This window comes from Podarcis pityusensis (assembly GCF_964106645.2).
Source record: "Podarcis pityusensis genome assembly, chromosome: 3".
NCBI classification, from domain to species: Eukaryota; Metazoa; Chordata; class Lepidosauria; order Squamata; family Lacertidae; genus Podarcis; species Podarcis pityusensis.
In genome coordinates this window covers 81,087,464-81,108,629 of record NC_138026.1, presented here as the reverse complement: position 1 = coordinate 81,108,629, position 21,166 = coordinate 81,087,464, and the positions used below count along the sequence as shown (strand labels likewise).

Below are 21,166 nucleotides of genomic sequence, written 5' to 3'. Positions count from 1 at the left end.
TATGCAATACAACTCCCTTTCCCCCACACTATAATAATAATAATTTATTATTTATACCCCGCCCATCTGGCTGGGTCCCCCCAGCCACTCTGGGTGGCTTCTAACAAAACACTACAATACAATAACCTATTAAACATTAAAAGCTTCCCTAAACACTCACACCACCACACACAACAAGGCTATTTTTGTGAACCTTTGTCCTCCTTTAAGACTCTAGAAGCTGAGGGCCAAACCAGGCAGGGCATCGTTTACATAATTGTCCCCAGCCTGTAAGTTTTCATTCCCAAAATTAATTGCAGGGAGCTGAGAGCTGAGCTGGACAGGAAACCATAGCATAAGGCAGGGAGCTTCAACCCTTCAATGATCCCATTCAGAATTGGACCTTCCCCTCTGCTTGGTTCTCATAATGTGGGGAAAGCTCCCATTGGTAGCAATGGGAGCTTTCTTCCCATTACAAATACCAAGCAAAGGGTGAGGGGTCTGATTCCATTCAGGCCCAAGGTGGGGTCAAGGAGCTGAAGCAAAAGCAAAGGGTCTCCTCCTCCTCTACACAGGCTATTTTTATTTTAAGATACCTTACATGCCAGGTCTAAAAGAAGTTGGGACTAACATAACATCTAACCCAGCCCTGTGATTCCTGTGTTTTACCACTCAGTCAAGGGAGCTCTCAGTAAGCTTACTAAAACAAGCAAAGAAAACCTAACCAGTGTGATGATGGGATGTCCTGCCACTTTATGAACCAGGGTCATGTTCACACTACACTTACAGAGTATATGTCTTTGCCCAAAGGATCCTGGGAGCTGTAGTTTACCACATTACAGAGCTATGATTCCCAAACAGCCTTAACAAACCACAATTCCCAGGATTCTTTTGGAAAAACCGTGTGTTTTAACTATATGATGTGGATGTAGCCTGGAGTTGTTTTTCTCCCTATGTTAAAAAAAAACCTTTGAAAGAATGTGCATTCACTCCTTCCACTGTTGAAATCTCCCACTTAAAAAGTGTGTGTGCATCCACTTCTCACGTGTGCATACACAAACGCACACACCATTTGTTATGGATAATATCGCAAAATTGTTTTTTACTTCCACTTATCCTTTATTCCACAAAGGACAAAATGCAATTTGGACACACTTTGACTGTTTTCATATTTGTGGGACCTTTGATCTTCTCTTGTGCTATTTATGCTAAAGTCTTGTCATATAGCTTATGTAGAGGACAAAGCAGAGAGAGATGTGCAGTGCAAATGAGTCTTCAGGCCAACTCTAGTCTACCAGTCCCATTGTGACTTGGTTGAATCAAGAGCTGCCTTAAGCCTCATGTGGGAAAACACCCTTTGACATCATCTCAATAATGCTTAACACAGCCACCCGCCTGGAATTTTAATGAAGCAGAAACAATTTATGACGTCATTCCAGAAATAGGTATATTATCGAGATCAGCCTGAGACACAATGGTGCCCGAGGGGGAAAATCCAAATGTCAACTGTTGTATTCTCAGTTATAAATTGTTATTAACTAGCTTACAATCTGATGCCCAAATTATGCTGCTTGAGCCAGCTCAATTTGCCTCATAGTAGGGATAACTCTGTGCATTATTTCTTCTAAAAAAAGAATTAGCATATTCCTAATCCAGAAATAACATACCGTACATCTCCAGCCAAATGGAGTCCAGTAAATTGGGAGCAAAAAGGTTATGGAACATTGCCATCTAATGGGCATCTGAACTTATTACATGTTAAAATACCACCTCCATCCAATGCAACTCAAACTGTTTGCAGTTTAGTCCCAAGATTGCTGTCTGGCTTTCTCCTTAACAGTAGTGTTAGCAAAGAGGTTGTTGTCTGTTGTTTTATCAAGTGCTTTTGGTTGTTTTTAATATTGTTTTCTGTGGCTGGGTTGGGCTGAGCTAAATTCTTATACAAGTGAGACCTCCAACAGAATGTTGCAATGCGGAATGTTGTTGAGAATTCCAGGCACTCCATGACATTCCCCTGCCCCTAGTTTCTGTCTGCACACCATGTGAGTCAGCATTCCATAATCACAGAGCATGCTCAGCCCTCATTAGGGTGGGTTTCTTTAGGAGGGAGGTCCCCCCTTTTTGTTTGTTTTTCCCCTAATAATTTTTGAGCTTTTGCAAACCTTGAGGCTCCTCTGAGCCTGCAGATAACTCCCCTTTGTGAATTGGCACTCTTTGGGGTATATTAGCAAAGGCCCTTTGGGGTACAAAAGCAATGGGGTACTCAAGCAATGGCCAGAACACTGGAAATAGAGAAAAGTGTTTTAATTTATGTTTTTGCTATGTGGGCTTTAGAATTCCCCAAAAAAGCAGTGGCCCATCCTCTCGGTGTTCATACAACCACTTAATATTCCAGTTAAAAATATGTAACAACCATGCTGAAAACTTGCCAGAGATAGGTTTCCTCTTTTGAACAGAGAGAGAAAGAAATGTCTTGCATCAGACATGACTGCTTCCAGTCTGGTATTTCAGCAGCCCACTCTTAAATATCTATCCTTTTGTGGAAAGGACAAGATCTTGATGTGGGAGAAAGATGGGCAGCCAGATGGCATGGAAGTGCTAGGAAAAGCATATCTGTGGAGCATCTCCTTGCTTCAGAGTAGAACTGCTGCTTTGTGTAACATCTTGCCTGATGAAGAGCCCTAGAGAACTCAAAAGCTGGCCACAAGTTTGTGACATTTTGGTTGTCTTGAATAAAATTAGTGCTGTTTTTCTAGAAAAAGACGTGCTGGAACTCACCATGAACACCTCCCTTGTTCTCTTAGAATGGCAATGGTGCCCACCTGAGAGGTGCCGGAACTGAGTTCCAGTTCTGGCTGAAAAAAAGCCTTGAATAAAAGTATTGTCCATCTGTGGATTTTGACATATTTAACCTCTTGCGAAATAACCTGTACTTCTTATAGAAAGATACCTCACACTGTGTCCACCATTAGTTGTGCTCTCTCTAGTGATAGATCACAAAACAAACAAATACTAAGCAAAAGGAGCAAATCTGGCCCAAATAGTAGACACTCCCTATTGGCTGGCTACCAAAAATGTGCTATGAGAACAGCTCAAGGAAACAGCTCTGAGCACGTGCCAAACAGTTACCAGATTACTAACTGGTATACCATTGCAACAGCCCTACTAATATTATATGCTACAGCTGGATTGACATCATGACAAGAAGATGAGAAGGTGCACCTGCATAACTAGGGCTAGAGAGTCTGCTTATCACATTTTGTTTTTCTGCCTGGACACAGATGAGAGGGACTTTCTGGCCATAGCATGTCTTTTGGATAGGGATTGCCTGAGAGGTGCAGGAGACACTCTTAAATAAAGGACAGGAAAGAGTATGGGCTTTAAGATTTGGAGAGGTTCTGCTTCAAAAATTGCTTGACATTTCACTTTGTCTACTGAGTCACTGCCCTACCAAGTGGACTAGCCTCCATTGAATATTTTGGTCCTTATTTTCTATTTGATCATTGACCTCAAAAACATGAGGGTAATTTGAGAAGAAAAATTAGATGTGGAGGAAAAGAAGACTATGACTGAAGAAAGAAAAAAAGAAAGGACAAACTACAAGAAAGAAGATTCCACCTAAACATTAGGAAGAACTTCCTGACAGTAAGAGCTGTTCGACAGTGGAATTTGCTGCCAAGGAGTGTGGTGGAGTCTCCTTCTTTGGAGGTCTTTAAGCAGAGGCTTGACAACCATATGTCAGGAGTGCTCTGATGGTGTTTCCTGTTGGACTCGATGGCCCTTGTGGTCTCTTCCAACTCTATGATTCTATGATTCTATGACAAAATTGCCAAAGGGAGGAAAAATAGGGGTCTGCATTTGTGCCCAGCTCCAGACTTGCCTGCTGATTTCAGCATTTGGTAGGCGGATTGTGTGTGTGTGTGTGTGTGTGTGTGTGTGTGTGTGTGTGTTTTGGAAGACACTTTAGCTAAGAGTCCTTGCCAAATCCAATCCAAATAATCAGGCTTTCCCAACAGCACTCCGATGAATCAAATGTCTTTAAAATATTTACAATGAAACAGCATGAAGGAGGAACAGAAGGCTAGGAGGGGAAATTGCACAAGGAGAATCAGATAGAAATGAACCTCTTTCTTTGTGGAATGAGGCTGAGTAATTGCCAACTGACAGTCTATGTCCTCGTAGGCTTTTTCCTATGACTTAATTATACCTGCAGTGTAAAAGCAGGAGTAGCAGGCATGTTGATATTTTTCACTGTGCTACCTATGGAATGATTGGCCATTGTGGGCAGCATGAGTTGCCCTCCCAGGTGGTAAGTGGAATCTTTTCAAGACACTGCTGATCAAAAAAGCAGCGAGGCTGTCATTTTTTTCCCCTGCACTTGGATTTCAAAAATTGTTTTCATCCTGCAAATAATTTACACTGTACTCCTATATCAAGGAACCACCAAAATCAAGGGTGAGGAAACTGAGAGTCCCCATTCATCATTGGGCTGTAACTCTTCTCAAACCCAGCCAGCATAGCCAATGGTCAGGAAGGATTGCAGCACCTGTTTGAGTGAGCAAGTGGCAGGTGGAGTTGGGGGGGGGCAGCAGTAGCAAGCCGCCAGAGAATAAAGTTTTATTGTTTTATTTTTTTACTTAACATATTTTTATCCCGCCTTTCTTCCAAGTTCTGATTTAAGAAGTCAATTATCAAATGCCGAATAATAAAAACAACTAGCTGAAAACAATAATTGAAATACAATGCAGCATATATAAAACCAGCAATTATAATATAATTTTCCCTGACAGCAGAAGCCTGTTTCAGAAGCCTGTTTGAACCAGAAGGTCTTAGCCTGCCAATGGAAACATAACAAAGTGGGAGCCAATCGAGCTCTCTTGGGAAGGAATTCCACACTGTTTGCACTGACTTTGTCTTTCCTACACTGAAAATGCTACCTCAGGTGTCCACATTTCACTGGATACCAGGATTAAACACCCATCTTCCCTTCTGTTCTGAACAGGAGATGTGCAAGGTGTTATGTATTGAAGTTCTCACCCTGGCCACCAGGAGTATCGTGTATATAGTTTTCACTCAGGTCCATGTCAGTTACTTTAGGCAAGAAACCCTGGGTTGCTGTTGCTACAATGTTGACAGCCGGCTGCCTATAAAAGCAGGCCGGCTGAGCTGTTTGCTGTTCAGTTCTGCTCCAGCTTACAAATAAAGAGCTGCTTTGGAGAAATCACTGCGTCGTCTGCTATGTCTACCCACTATTCAACACAAAGAGCTGCCCTTTTTGAGAAAGCATGATGGTGGCTGATATAGGTGCCTGCCCACAACTTTTAGTGGTTCTCTCTCTCTTTCTGTTCCTTTCCCTGTGGCAGCCATTTTGTATTATGCTGCACAGGCCATTTTAACTCTTTTGTGTTATGTCACACACCCCATGGCAGCCATTTTGTGACTGGTGCCCACAACACTTGCCCACATTCCCCCAAAAGGTTGCTGACCCCTGCCCTAAGCTAGCCTGCTCTCTCAGATGAAGTGGAGGACAATGTGTGCCCCATCACCAGTGCTGACAAAGTATTCAACTAATATTTGTGATTGTATACAAAGAAGGGAGCAGGGGCTCCATCTTCTCTTTTGCCTGGGGAAATATTTTGGAGCTAGCCCTGTACTGGCATGTTCACACACCTTAAAAAGTTGGAATGTTACAGAGCTAGTGAGTGGTTTTCCACAGAGTTCTGCTGAAATGCTGTTGCTTCAGCTGTCCAATGTCTGCACTGTCCTTTTCGCTCAGTTGTTTCCCAGGCTTTACTCTCCCTATGGATATAACAGGATCTAATTTAAATCTGCATATCGCAGAAATTAAACCTCTAATTAGACCAGGCGTGCCTCTGATTGCTTGAGCAGAAAAGCCAGATAATTCACAATTTTTGGAATTAAAAGAAAATTAATGAGTAGCAGACATGGTAAATAAGTACAAAGCAGCATGAGGAAGATTAAAAATGCTCTGGAGTGTCTGACGGCAAATGGGTAAATGCCTACTGTGTTAACAATATCATCTCTCCATTAAAGGCTAGAACCCAAATAATTGCATGCAAAGAAAAGATACTGAACAACTTCAGAAAGGTTTGGTTCAAGCTATGACCCAGCAGGCCCCCATAATCATATTAATAAGACTTCTACAGCATGAGGAAACAGGTAACAGGCTAGAAATAGCTGTGACTCACCTTGTCAAGTTATATAAACTTCCTGAAGTCTTTATAAGGAGCATAAACAATGCCTTCAGAGCACCATATGGCATGCCATACCCTCGGCTGTTTACTGGGGTAAATCACTCTTCCTAGTTTTACTTGGAGGAGATGCCTTGTTAAATTTTTGTTACTGTGAATTGTTAGATTTACTATTCTTCAGGGGTTTAGGAATTTGTTTTCTCACACAGCTCTATGCAAGTTAAGTCTCTGAGTTGGGATGGGCAGGATGAGAGGAAGTGTGGCTCTAACTCGCATAAATGCCAGTGTATAGATGTGAACATGATGATGATGATTACAGTTGATGGCGCTGTGATCTAAACCACTGAATCTCTTGGGTTTGCTGATTGGAAGGTCAGCTGTTCGAATCCCCTGACGGGGTGAGCTCCCGTTGCTCTGTCCCAGTTCCTGCCAACCTAGCAGTCCGAAAGCACACCAGTGCAAGGAGATAAATGGGTACCACTGCAGCGGTAAGGTAAACTGCGTTTCCGTGTGCTCTGGTTTCCAACATTGTATCCCGTTGCGCCAGAAGCAGTTTAGTCATGCTGGCCACATGACCTGGAAAGCCGTCTGTGGACAAACACCAGCTGCCTCAGCTTGAAAAGTTAGAGGAGCGCTACAACCCCATAGTTGCCTTTGACTAGACTTAACCATCCAGGGGTCCTTTACCTTTTTTACCTTTTACTTAAACTCAGGGCCATCCAATGAAGCTGAATGTTGGGAGAGGACAGGTGAAAGTAAGCACTTCTTCACACAGCTAAACTAGTTCAACTGTGTGATTCCCTCCCACAAAATGTAGTGAAGGCAACTGTCAGGGCTGCCTCAAGTCTCAGCTCACAAAAGACCAACGCCAATCTCTTCTTATATACAAAAGTGTTTATTGCAGTTCATTGTTTGCTTCACATCCGAGGCGCGCAGCCCTACGTCTGTTACGCTTAGACCGCTGAAGTCCCCTCTGAGTCAGTCCCTCCCCTGCACCAGTTTAAGAGGCTTGCGCTGCTCCACCTCTTTCTCTCTTTCCTTTTCCGCAGGGTCTTCCTGCCCGCTGGGGTTTCGCCCCTCCTGGATTCCTCTGACGCGGAATCCCCAGATTGCTCTTGCCCCCTCCTGCGGGCTTTGGGACCTGGCCCCTCCTCCGGGCTCCCTGTACTTCCGCGCGCCTCCACATTTGAACTTGGCGCGCGCGCCCAACCTCTAACCTTCCTTTTGACAGCTACACTACTCCCTTCACTACTCCCCTCCCCTTCCGGGAGGGTGGCTTGCTCCGACCTCCCTCCCTTCTCTGCTGCCGGAGCTGCTTCCCCTGATACACTGGAACCTCCACCCCCTTCGCTGCACTCTGGCGGGGAGGCTGGTCCTGACGCCCAGCTGCCACTTTGGGATCCCCCGCTGGCCCCCTGCTCCTGACACGTTCCCCCTGGGGCTCCCCTGGCCTTGACCACCGGCGCCCCCTTCTGGGAATCCTCTGATTCGCTGGAAAGACTCATGGAATCTCTTGAGTCATTGTCATCCTCTTCCTCGCTGTCCTGGGACTCATCCCCATCGCTCTCCATCTCCTGCCTACCCTGTGCCTCTGTCCCTGAACCCCTGACATCCATCCCCCCCTCGAAGCCCCCCCTTCCCCCCTCCCGCTGCTCGGGCGCAGGTTCCGGGAGCTCCGTTGTAGCGGGGGTAGATGCTGGATACAGTTCGTCGACGTCGATCTCCTCTGCTTCCAGTTCAGTGTATGAGTGCTCGAAACCGGGGTCCTCCCCCAACACATCCAAGTCCTCCCCTCCCCCTGTTACTTCAGGCGATGCTGCTTGCCAAGGCCCCCTTAGCCACCCCCTGCGCCACTCCTCTTCTGATTGATCGTCCCACCAGTAAGAGCGGTCCGTGTCCACCCCCGAGCACGATCCCCTTGGAGGGCTCGATTCTGGCGTGGTCTCCTCTGCGGAGGAGAACCCCCGGAATGTGCTGTCTGAAAGTGTGGGCGTAAAAAGCCAGTCGTCAAAATACTCCGCTGGCATGGGCCTGTGTGGGAAGAGTGCATGGAACTCGTCTTTAAGAAGAGGTTCCTCCAGAGCATAATCTGGCACCCAACTGTTGGCGCTGGCCGGGGTACCTTCCCTGGCGAGGAGGTATTCTACTCCCTCCTCCCCCCATCTCGAGTCCAGAATTTCCGTGACCTCGTTGAGTGGCGGGGTCCTCGGTGACTTCCCCCCCCTTGTGACCTTCTACGTGGGTCTGGTGCCGTCCCTGGCTCCTGAAATCTGTGTGGGGCCTTGTAGGGTGTAAGCACCGACCTATGAAAGACCGGGTGCATTCTGGAACCTTCTGGGAGGGTCAGCCGAAAAGCTACGGGATTGATCCTGCCCTCAACTTGGAATGGCCCTAACTGTTTGTGTCCTAGCTTCTTCTTAGCTAACGACTTGGCCGGCACCGCCTGGGCTGCTAACCATACCCAGTCCCCCACCTGGATGTCTTCTCCTGCCCTCCTGTGCCTGTCTGCCTGCACTTTGTAGGCGTGTTTAGCTAGCTCCAAGTGCCGTCGTAGCTCCTCGTGGACCTCCTGCAATTCTGCTGCTAAATGCTCAGCTCCCTGCGACTCCCCCTGCGTCATTGTCTCCAACGCCGGGAAGGTTCTGGGATGTCGCCCATTGTTGGCGAAGAACGGTGTCACCCCCGTTGACGCGTGCTTCGTGTTGTTGTAGGCAAACTCGGCCATCGGTAAGTAGTCCACCCAAGTTGCAGGCTTTTGATTGGCGTAACATCGCAGGTACTGCTGCATGATGGCGTTGACCCTCTCCGCTTGGCCGTTGGTTTGCGGGTGTCTCGCCGACACTAAGTTGATCTTGACATTCAGGATGCCCAGGAGCTTCTGCCAGAAACTGGAAATGAATTGGCGACCCCGGTCGGACAGGATGGACCGTGGTAAGCCGTGCACCCGGAACACGTGGTCTATGAACAGCTTGGCGGTCTGTTCCGCTGTTGCCACCTTCGCGCAAGGAATGAAGTGCGCCATCTTGGTGAACAGGTCTACAACCACAAGCACCGCTGTCTTGCCTCGCGAACTGGGCAGATCAGTAACAAAGTCCAGCGCCACCCTTTCCCACGGCTGTAGTGGCGTCTCCAGCGGTTCCAGCAATCCCGCTGGCTTCTTGTGCACCGGCTTGGACCTCTGACAAGTGTCACACCTGGCGACGTAATCCGCGACCTCTCCTCGCATCTGGGGCCACCAAAAGTCCCTGGCTACTAAGTCCGCCGTCTTTTCTTTGCCGAAGTGACCCGCGCTGGGTGCGTCGTGTAACTGCTGTAAAACCTTCGCGCGGAGATCGTCTCCCGGCACGTAGAGAGCACCCTTGTGGGTTAGCAGGCCGTCGCGTATCTGGAATTCGTCGTCCTTTGCTGTCCCTCTGCGCACCTCCTCCATCTTGGATTGTGCGAACGGATCCGTCTGTAGCGCGCGGCGTACCGCGTCCAGGTCCACGGCGGCGGAAGCGCATGCCCACGCCTGCGGTGCGAAAATGTGCCTGGCTGCCACTGGTGCCGCTTCCTCGAGATACTGCGGTTTCCTGGAGAGGGCATCCGCTATGACGTTGTTGTCTCCCGGGATATACTCTATCCTGAAGTCGAAATCCGCAAAGAACTCCGCCCATCTTATGTGCCTCTGGCTCTGGAGCTTCGCCGTGCGCCAATACTCTAGGTTCTTGTGGTCCGTGCGGACTTGCACGGTGTGCTTGGCTCCGATGAGGAAGTGCCGCCACGCCTTGAAAGCCGCGTGGATGGCCAACAACTCCCTGTCCCAGATGGTGTAGTTCTGTTCCGACTTGCTGAGCTTCCGGGAATAGAAAGCGCAGGGCCTCCAGTTCCCTTGCGGATCTTCCTGCAAGAGGACGGCCCCCACTGCTCTGTCAGATGCGTCAGTTTCAACCCGCATGGGCCTGCCGGGATTCACGTGTAGCAGCTGTTCTTCGGACGCGAAGAGGCTCTTAAGTCTCCTGAAGGACTGCTCCGCCTGGTCCGTCCATGTGAACTTTTTCTTCTTGGAACTGAGGGTGTCCGTGATAGCTGCCGTCTCTTTCGCGAAACCCCTGATGAACTTGCGGTAAAAGTTGGCGAAGCCGACGAACCTCTGGACTTCCTTCCGATTGCGCGGGCTATTCCAGTCCAACACCGCGCGAACCTTGGCGCTGTCCATGGCTAGTCCCTTGTCGGACAGCCGGTAGCCCAGGAAATCCACCTCCGTCACATCGAACTGGCACTTCTCCAGTTTGGCGTAGAGTCTGTGCTCCCGCAGCCTCTGCAGGACCTCCTTTACGTCTCTCTCGTGAGTCTCCCGCGATTCTGAGAAGATCAGAATGTCGTCGAGGAAGCAGACGCACTTCTTGTAGAGGAGTCCCGCTAGCACGTGGTGCATGAAGGCTTGGAAACAGTGGGAGCCATTTTGGAGACCAAACGGCATAACTCTGTATTCATAGGTGCCCAGCGGTGTGAACATGGCCGTCTTCCACTCGTCACCTTCCCTCATGCGTATTAGATTGTATGCTCCGCGTAGATCCAACTTGGTGAAGATCCTCCCCTTCCTTACCGTCGCGAGCAGGTCGTCAATTTTGGGCATGGGGAAGGCCTTGGGCTTTGTCATCGAGTTTATGGCCCTATAGTCCACAATGAGCCTTTTTTGGGGCGTGTCCTTCTTCTGCACGAAAAACACAGGACTGCCCCCCACTGCCTTGGATTCTCGGATGAATCCCCGCTTCAAATTGTGATCTATGAACTCCCTGAGTTCCTGCATCTCATCTTCAGACATGGAATACAGCTTCGCAGTCGGTAGCGTCGCCCCTGGTAAGAGGTCAATTGCACAGTCGTAGGGCCGGTGGGGTGGTAATTGGTCAGCTTCTTTTTTGCAGAAGACCTCCAAAAAACCCCTTGTACTTGTGGGGCACTGCCTGCACCATGCCGAGATGCAACTGTTGCCCTTCCTCCTGGCCCTCCTCCTCCTGGCCGGTTTGGATGCAATGTTGTGCGCAGTAGGACGAGCCAAAGGTGAGCTGCCGCTGGTACCACGCTAATGATGGGCTGTGTCTATCCAGCCAACTCATGCCTAACACTATAGGCGTGTCTGACAGTCGGGTGACATTGAAACTGATGACCTCGCGATGATTCCCAGTTTTCAGCAGCATGGGTGGCGTCTGTTGTACCACTTGCCCACCCAGCAACTTCCTGCCATCTACCGTGACAACGTTCAGAGGCAGCGTGGCTGGTAGTAGCGCTATGCGATGCTGCTTGATGAACTGCATCCCCACGAAGTCTGCGTTGCTCCCTGAGTCAATTGTAATGGGGACTTCCAGGGTGAGTCCATTAGGAAGCTGGAGAGTAGCAGTGAGCTGCACCACTGGCTTGGGTGGTAAGGGGTCTGTAGGCTGCAAAAGCGCTGGGGACTGCTTCACTGACTTGCCTGGCTGAGCCCCAGCATGTCTGCTTCCAGCCAGGCATTGTCGTTTCCCTGAAACTGTTCTCCTTGGAGCGCTTCCCCTGTTACTGTTGCTAAGGCTGCAGTGTGCTTCTGGAGCCTCTGGGGACACTCTTTGGCCATGTGCTGCGCACTGTCACAGACGTAACACTTCCTGGTCCCTCTAGGAGGCTTCGCCTTGACTGCTCCGGACGCTGAGGCTCTGGCAGCTGTCTGAGCCTTTGCACCACCCAGTTCCATTGGTTCCTCCCCCTCCCTCAGCCTAGGCGAGGGATGCGTACGTCCCAGGTCGCTGGGAAGAAAAGGAGGCGCTCTAGCTGGTGCGTGGACTTGGCGCCCCTCCTCACTGTGCCAAGGGCGTTCTTCGTGGCGCACTCCTATCGTGAGTGCCCTCTGCACGACGTCTGCTAGGGTTTGAGGTCTGTCCCCCCTGGCCAACTCATCTTTTACGGAGCCATGAAGCCCCTCCCAGAACAAGTCTCTCACTGCCAATGAGTCCTTTTCCCAGCCCAGCACATTCAGCAAAGCAAAAAAGCGAGAATGGTACTGACGCACTGTAGCCTTGCCCTGCCTCAATCCATGCATCTCCCGGCGCGCCACATCAACATCAACTGTAGATTGGAAGCAAGCGTCCATGGCTTTGATAAATTCATCAGAGTTCCTGCGGGCAGGACCATCTTCGCGCCACAAATTGCGTAACCAGGCTCTAGCTTCCCCATGTAAGTGGGACACAATAAAGCCTACCTTCTCCTCCTCATCTTTGAAGTCTTTCCGAAGCAAATGCAGCGCGTATACGACGTCTGCTCTGAAACTGGGATAATGCTTCAGGTTTCCATCGAAGTGGGCTACTAAATTGCCCCCCCTCCGTCCGAGTCCGATTCCCTCTGATCTGGACCCCGGGAAACCCTCTTTGCACGCACGATCCCACCTGGCTTGCAGATCCTGGCATCGCGCTTCTGCTTCGGCAACTGTCTTCTGAGAGACCCGTACTGCAGCGGAGAGTTCAGCGACTGCGTTTTGCAGGGTCGTTATCTGCTCCTCAGTAGTCATGTCTGCCAAACTTCGTGAGCTTTGCAAAAAAAAATTTGCGGTTTCTAGGAGAGGGGACTTACTGTCAGGGCTGCCTCAAGTCTCAGCTCACAAAAGACCAACGCCAATCTCTTCTTATATACAAAAGTGTTTATTGCAGTTCATTGTTTGCTTCACATCCGAGGCGCGCAGCCCTACGTCTGTTACGCTTAGACCGCTGAAGTCCCCTCTGAGTCAGTCCCTCCCCTGCACCAGTTTAAGAGGCTTGCGCTGCTCCACCTCTTTCTCTCTTTCCTTTTCCGCAGGGTCTTCCTGCCCGCTGGGGTTTCGCCCCTCCTGGATTCCTCTGACGCGGAATCCCCAGATTGCTCTTGCCCCCTCCTGCGGGCTTTGGGACCTGGCCCCTCCTCCGGGCTCCCTGTACTTCCGCGCGCCTCCACATTTGAACTTGGCGTGCGCGCCCAACCTCTAACCTTCCTTTTGACAGCTACACTACTCCCTTCACTACTCCCCTCCCCTTCCGGGAGGGTGGCTTGCTCCGACCTCCCTCCCTTCTCTGCTGCCGGAGCTGCTTCCCCTGATACACTGGAACCTCCACCCCCTTCACTGCACTCTGGCGGGGAGGCTGGTCCTGACGCCCAGCTGCCACTTTGGGATCCCCCGCTGGCCCCCTGCTCCTGACACGTTCCCCCTGGGGCTCCCCTGGCCTTGACCACCGGCGCCCCCTTCTGGGAATCCTCTGATTCGCTGGAAAGACTCATGGAATCTCTTGAGTCATTGTCATCCTCTTCCTCGCTGTCCTGGGACTCATCCCCATCGCTCTCCATCTCCTGCCTACCCTGTGCCTCTGTCCCTGAACCCCTGACAGCCACCAACATGGGCGACTTTTAAAAGAACTAGACAAATTTATGGAGGGCATGGCTGTTAATGGCTACTAAGCATGATGGCTATGTTCTAGGAATCACAAGCCAGGAGAGTGATCTTGTGCTCAGCTCCTGCTTTTGGGATTCCCACAGGCATCTGGTCGGCCACTGTGAGAACAAAATGCTGGGCCTCATATGCCTTTTGGTCTGAACCATTTCTAGTCATGATGGGAATGCAGGCAGGCTTCCTCTATAGGTCTTATAGGCCTCATACTGGAAGAGATACAAGGTTTATCCATACTCATCTTTTGCCCTGTTCTTTCCAGGCACAGGTCCACACTTAAAATTTCAATGTCTGTGTGTGTGCTTCTTTCTTTCCCCCCCTGAGCTTTCTCCACAAAAACCCACTCTTTAGTGCTCAATCGGCGCAAATATCAATTTGGGTTTTTGTCGGATTGCCATTTAGTCCAATTGAGCTTTAAAGAGTGGGATTTTGTAGGCAACGCTCTACAGTAAAAAATGGGGGTGCTTGGACCTGGAGCTTTAAAGTATGGACCGTGTCTGGAAAGAACAGAGGAAAGGTCAGTGTGTATAAGCCCATAATCAGATATGCAGGAGTCTCAGTCAAACAGAGCTTCGTATTTAAACATGTGAACCTTAGTAACAACAATACAGCACTTTTCCTAAGAGCTCAAAGTTCTCTAGTGGTTCCTTTCCATTTGTAGAAAGCCTTTTGATCCAGTGAAGGCTTCTGCTAATAGAAGGGGAAGATTCCCTGCAGGTTTCTGTGCTACTCAAAAATCTGCACTAGGGGTTTAGACAATCTTCCAGAACAGGGTGGAAGGTACACAAGTGGGCCGCAAGGATGGAGAGGGAACTGGGAGGAAAATCAACCCGCTTTCATTATTGGGAGTCTCCACTAGATTCAAGACTCTTCTACAAATGGACAGAATCCCATTAGTGAAAGGGCACCATGCGATGAAACCCATACAGATGAGCTCTGTCATCCCATGGTTTATTTTTTATGTATTTCATAAAATTTATAATGCTGGATTGTAGGAAAAAAACTTAAAGCAGTTTACAGAAAAGATAAAATTCTAACACTATCACTAGCTTGGTTCTTTGCACTTCCCCACCAAGGATCCCAATAAGAGGTTGAATGTGTGGTGAGAAGATAGCTTGCATTGGCTCTCAGTCCCTACCACAGGCCTGTAAAATTAAAATATTCATGCACCCTTATACTGATATGGAGCAAAGCTGAGGCTAAGTAAGGGACAGTAAGCTGCCAATGAAATGCATGGCTGATCTGTGGTTTAAGCCAGAGATTTATTCCAGTCCAGCCTGCAGAGAGTCACTTTGCATAAGAGGGCAGTGTGATTCACCAAAATGTTAAAAAATAACTCTGGGGAAAGTACAGCAGAAATACGCAGCTTTCAAAATAAGTGAGAGGCAGAGAGAGTTGTTTCTTGGGATGAATGTCCATTCTTGCTGCTTGTATTGGCTGCTTCTTAATATGCAGGTAGTGAGTGACAATCATTTGAAATGTCAGGTTTTTCTTTCTCCCCCTTGCTATGTCACATTGGTTCCAGTGGTGTGTGTTTGTTTGTTTGTTTGTTTGTTTTTTTGTTTGTTGTTTGTGTAAGACAGAAGTAGATTGGGAAGGGCAAACTTAAAGCCATTCTCGGGTTGGTAGAGAAGCTCTGTAATTGGCAAGACAATTCAGTGTGATGTGAAGCAAAAGGGTAATTAGGACATAAAGAAATATACCTAAATTGAAATTTTCCTGTTGATCACCCAGAAATGTCCTGACTCATGGAGCAGGAGGCACTCTCTGTGACTCAGAGAATGTCACTCAAGAACGCACCAAAAATATATTACTATGAAATATACAATTAATTCACACAAACACAATGTATTGTTCTGGAAGGAGAAACCTGAGTCAAGCTCACAGCAGCTTGTGAGATATTTGACCTAGCATTAACCCCACAGAGCAACAGGCATAATGAACAGAGTAAGGACCTGGCTAGACCAGTGGACTAGCATGCGTAAAGTTGGGTTGGAGGGCATGGAGAAAGTGGTAACTGAAAGAACAGGGTGTTACAGTGGAAGCTGGAGCCTGAAAGATAGTAGGTACTAGGCTGTGCTATGTCTGCCGAGGAAGAATGTCCATTTGCAGGTGTGGTTTGAATTCCAACCACATATGCAGGCAGACACTGGTTAGTGCAGCCAGTCCAAGTAGGATTTGCTGTCAGTGAGCCCTACTTGCAAAGAAGCAACCAGGAGCTCACTTTACGCACCCAAATGTGCCTTTGTAGCAACATTCTGTGACACACCTGATGCACCTGTTCACCTTGACTTTTGACCTCTGAGATGTATATTTTTAGGACCCACCTTATTTTTTGTAATTTTAACTTGTTTTTAATAATGTGTTCTAATTGTTGTAGTATAGGTCTTCTAAGAGCTTTAACTGTATAGCGCAAATGTGGCCCTATTTATTTATTTATTACACATTTATATACCACCTTTATCTTCCAAGGATCTTGTCAGAGACCAGGCTGAGGAGTACTGCTCTGATGAGGAATGGTGGGAACCTCCCCCTTGCACAGCTCCTGGTCTCCTGAAGCTGTCCAGGAGCAGTGGAGCAGTATAGATTTGGAACAGTGGTTGCAGAGAGGCATTGTTCTGAAGACAAAAGTTGAGAAGAACTGGGCGGTGAACAACAAGGTGAAGAAGAACTGGAAGGGAGAGAGCTAACAGACTCTCTCTTACTGGAAAGTGTCCAGCCTATCAGTCCAAGGTCACGTAGAACAGATAAGGTGGCTACAGAAAAAGCACGGTGGTTGCGAGATCAGGCAGAAGTGACCAAGGGGGAAGTGGGTGAAAACCTTAATTGGTAGCACCTTCATTCCGAGAATGGATGCTTTGTTCTTTTGCTGCGATCATTAAAAACTCTTTAAATGGTAATAGACTCTTTTTGCTTTGTCCTGCTTATCTATGGCCAAAGTGGGGGAGGAAGCCAAGTCCCCGAAGCCTGACAAATTTCTATAGAAATGACAACTAGTAAGCATCCTTTCTGCAAGTCATCAAAACCACAGGTTTTTCACTTTATTTTGATATGCCAACCCTGCCTAAGCATGTCCAGAAGGTACCTTGAAAATGCATTCATATGTCTTCACCATCTGTACATAGAGCCAGGGTTTTTATTAGCTCAGACTGAGAAAGCAGTTCTATAGGCGACAGAATTTGATAGGTCAAGAGAAGAAGTGAAGATGAAGTCTGCCAGTCTGATCAGTTATGGGTGAAGCCAAAGACTCTGGAGCTTACCAAATCCAGGTTACCAGTCAGAAGAGGATTTTATGGTAAAATATCAGTAAAATATTGGCTAGTTGGCAACTCTGAATTGATCCGTGCAGGCATAGATCAATGGGGATTTACAGATCCATTTCGAATTGCAAACTACACTTTGAATATTTCTGTTCTCAACCACAGTGAGAACAGTTCCACATTCAAAAGCATAACACTTTTCATGAAGTAGTTCCTGGTGCGTAAAAAGAATGGTGTATCTGCATGGATGTGCCAACACTGACATTACTTAATATTTGCAGACCCCCATTGCCTAAAAATTACCAGTTGCAGTGCTTAATAGTAATTACGTTCATCGCTTGGAAAATGGCCCCCATAAGTTAAACATTCTTTCTAAGCGCTTTGATGACGAGCTCAGATATTGGGTACCTGCTGTAACGTGCCTCCACTTCTTAAGCGTGCTTATTCCCTCCCCTTCCCAAATGCAGATCCTGAGACTATTAGCAGCCATAAATAATTGCAAAGTAATTTAATTTTAGTGCTCCAAAATAGACTGCCACAGCTATGCTACAATAAAGGTAGAATTGAATAAAGGTGGGATTGAAATCATAGAGTTATTTGCATCATAAATTCATTGCAAGGTGCTGGTGTTCTCGCCAAAGCACCATCATTAAAGGGAACACAATGGCAGATAATTGCCCCAGTCGTATAATAGGTACAACTGTATTTCAAGGCCCCCCTTCATTATATATCCATTTGGCTTCTGTTCTAATTGCCAAGCTGCCCTCGGAATTTATTTGATGTCATCTGCACCTTGTACTTTAATGTTCCTGCTATTGTAATCTAACATTAATTATATTTCCCATTAAAATATTGGAAAATGCTGCCATTTGAACCGTGTACATTTTGTAAATGAGAAAATGGATCTCAGCCACTCTGCCTGCTTTGATTCCATTTCACTTTGTTAGCAGCCTGCATCATAATTCTCCTCGACTCTGAGCTCATGGAGGTAACCATCTTTCTTAGAGGGAGGATTTACTGTGAGTCCCCTTCTTCAGAAACAACATCCCATTTGTCTACAGCCAAATATATTGTTTATCTATTTCCCTGCTCCTTTGTTGTCATCGTAAAGATTAAATCTAAAATTCAAGCTTAAACAGAAATCCGTTGGCTGACATTGGACACAACCTGCAATGAATTTATCTCTGCGGTGTTTTTAAACTTCCCAAACTTTCTTCCCATGGGTAAAGAATTTATTCTGCAATGTCAGCTTTTAGTGGGACTTTGAAGGCTTTTGCTGCAATCCTAACCCCAGTGACCCCAATGACCTGTGAGTATGCCCCACTGAACTGAACAAGACTTACCTCTGAATAGGACTGAGCTGTAAATGTCTAATCCATAGCGATATGAGCACTACATTGTTGCACGACAAATGGTGTGAGATTCCAGGTGTTATAGGAATGCTAAGGTCATATATATATATATATATATATATATATATATATATATATACAAAAATGTTCATAAATGTACAAGGCAAACACATACATAAGTATATAAACCACGTGTCTGAAATAGTACAGGAGAACAATCCTGAAGCCATTTTGACTCTCCCAAATTGATCTCAAATATTTCTCTGCAAGGAGGAAGGAAATGGGAAAAGCTTTCCAATTGTCTTTGGACTGTAGGGGCTTACACCTCCTGGCAGGTATCTGTTAAGCTGAGCACGCTATCAATATGCATAAGAGATTCAGGAACTAAGTACTGTATTTACCATCTCAAAGGAAAGGCCAGGCTACCCAGAAAAGGCAATCAGATAAGCCATTACAGTGGTACCTCGGGTTAAGAACTTAATTTGTTCTGCAGGTCCATTCTTAACCTGAAACTATTCTTAACCTGAGGTACTACTTTTCTAATGGGGCCTCCTGCTGCTGCTGTGCCGCCACCGCACAATTTCTGTTCTCATCCTGAAGCAAAGTTCTTAACCCGAGGTACTATTTCTGGGTTAGCAGAGTTTGTAACCTGAAGCATCTGTAACCTGAAGCATCTGTAACCCGAGGTACCACTGTATCAGGTATCCTGACAGACAGGAGAGAAGCAACAGACTCAAATTTCTGCTGCGGACCACCTCTTTCTGTGATGTATGTTTGATGTTTTGGGGGTGGTCTTGAGCTACAGGTTAGGCAATTTCAAAAGTCTATATAAGAGCTTGCACACCAATGTTCTGGGTTCCCCTCCTCCCTCCCTGCGTGGGGTGAGTGGGGGACCCTGTTGCAACAGTCTAATAAAGATCATGCTTACTAGCTGCTTTGCTTCTCAATATTTTCTGGCTGGCCCCTGTTATTTTCTCCTAGAGCCAGTGTGGTGTAGTGGTTAAGAGCGGTGGACTCGTAATCTGGTGAACCGGGTTCGCTTCCCCGCTCCTCCACATGCAGCTGCTGGGTGACCTTGGGCTAGTCACACTTCTTTGAAGACTCTCAGCCCCACTCACCTCACAGAGTGTTTGTTGTGGGGGAGGAAGGGAAAAGGGGATTGTTAGCCGCTTTGAGACTCCTTCGGGTAGTGATAAAGCGGGATATCAAATCCAAACTCCTCCTCTTCTTCTTGTTCTTCTTGTTCTTCTTCTTCTTCTTCTTCTTCTTCTTCTTCTTCTTCTTCCGATAGAGAACCTACATAAGGACTCTAAGCGGGCTCTTGGATGCCCCATAAGGGGAAAAGGAGCAGTTTTTTCTTATAACACAGGGATTCCCAGCACTTACCCAGGGTTGTGTTTTCCTTTGGGAAGATCGAGGCACAGCAGAGGTTAGTGTATTTAAGAAATATGGTGTATTGACACATATTTCCACCTGGAAGTCTGCAGTGGAAGGGGCACAGTAGGAATGAGCAAAAGGCAGATTAGGATCTACTGTACTGTTCAATCTCCGTGTGACTTGCAGTAATCAGGAAAATCAGGAAGCGTTTATAACTTCAATCTGTTCAACCATAGCAACAGTTATGTCCTGGCTAGTGGCATAAAGGAAACTTGGGTGGGGAGAGAAGCCAGGAGTGGATTTTCCTAGGTTTAGCATGATGCTCCGAGTTACCCTTACCCATTTTTATTTTTTTTAATTTCAGGCATATGCTGGCCCACTGAGCCACTGTGCAATTGCTTGGCTCCAGTTGGTGGATCTTGGGGATATAGTAAGAAAAAGACCAAAGTGGATTCCACAAGCCAGAAGACTGCTCACTGTTGCCTTAATAGGTGTTATCCTGTTAGAGATTTCAGCCTTGGCACAGACTGAAAAAGAATGGGGAAATTCCTTTGGATCTCTATAGAGTGCTTTTGCAACATGCCAGTAAATGAATGTAACACAGCAGTAACAAACAAGAGTTTATTAATGAAGTTCATAGTCGAAGGAAATAAATGTCAACAAGAGGGGGGGAGAATCATCTTGATGTAATGAGTAAATTTCAAATTATTTCATCAGTGTTGGAATAATTTCGACATCTGCTTCTGCTAATGTGCTCTGTCTGGATGCCTAATGCAACATGCTGCTTTGCTATGAAAAGGGGCTTAAAGCCATTATAAAGATCACTTCCTTAAAGATTTTAATGGAGTTCAATGATCCTTTTGTTATGGGGTTTGTTATGTGAATCCAGATTGACTTATCAAAAATATAATTTCCCCAAATTAGAAAACATAAAACTGAGGACCGTATCCAACCCTGCAGCTCTGCTGACACAAGGGACTTCTGTGAGTGCAGTGCAACTTCTTCTTCCCCTCCTGTTCACTCCAGTTCCCCTCACACCCTCAAAATCAGTTGGGGAATCCCCCAGAGTGGATTTTGGGGTGCATGGAGGGAGGAAAGTCCCATTGTGCCAGCAGAACCCCACTGACGCAGCACTGGAGACAACCTAGTCTTCAACGGCCTTCTCATCCTTAAAATTAGTTTGGAGCAGGGCCTCAGCCATCTGGAATTCTGTTCAAGTTATTACATCGCAGAGTAACATGGCATGAAGTTTTTTCCATCACTACATCTACACACTGGGAAAAGCTTCACTTGTTGAATTTCTCTCAGCTGTTGAAGTCAAAGGAGTCTGCTACCTTGCCACAAACAACTTAGAAAGCCTAAATAAGTGGAACAGAAAACATATGCATGCCTGATCCCAAATAGCACTGCTCAGCACCTACTATTCAAACTATGAAGAGTGCAAAGTCCCGCTTTCTTTAGAGGCTACAGCAATGTGTTTCACCATATCATTGTGATGCCCCAAGGTATAAAAGGAGGGATGATATTATTATTATTATTATTATTATTATTATTATTATT

At 47.0% G+C, this 21,166-nt stretch overlaps 1 long non-coding RNA gene across 1 annotated transcript; it reads left to right on the top strand.

The window, feature by feature from the left end:
- The first annotated feature begins 5,420 nt into the window (after positions 1-5,420).
- LOC308472733 lies at positions 5,421-21,161 on the top strand. Its single transcript, XR_013983686.1, has 3 exons — positions 5,421-5,538; positions 6,034-6,684; positions 19,971-21,161. It is a non-coding gene; the product is annotated as an uncharacterized lncRNA (long non-coding RNA).
- Positions 21,162-21,166: the final 5 nt, after the last annotated feature.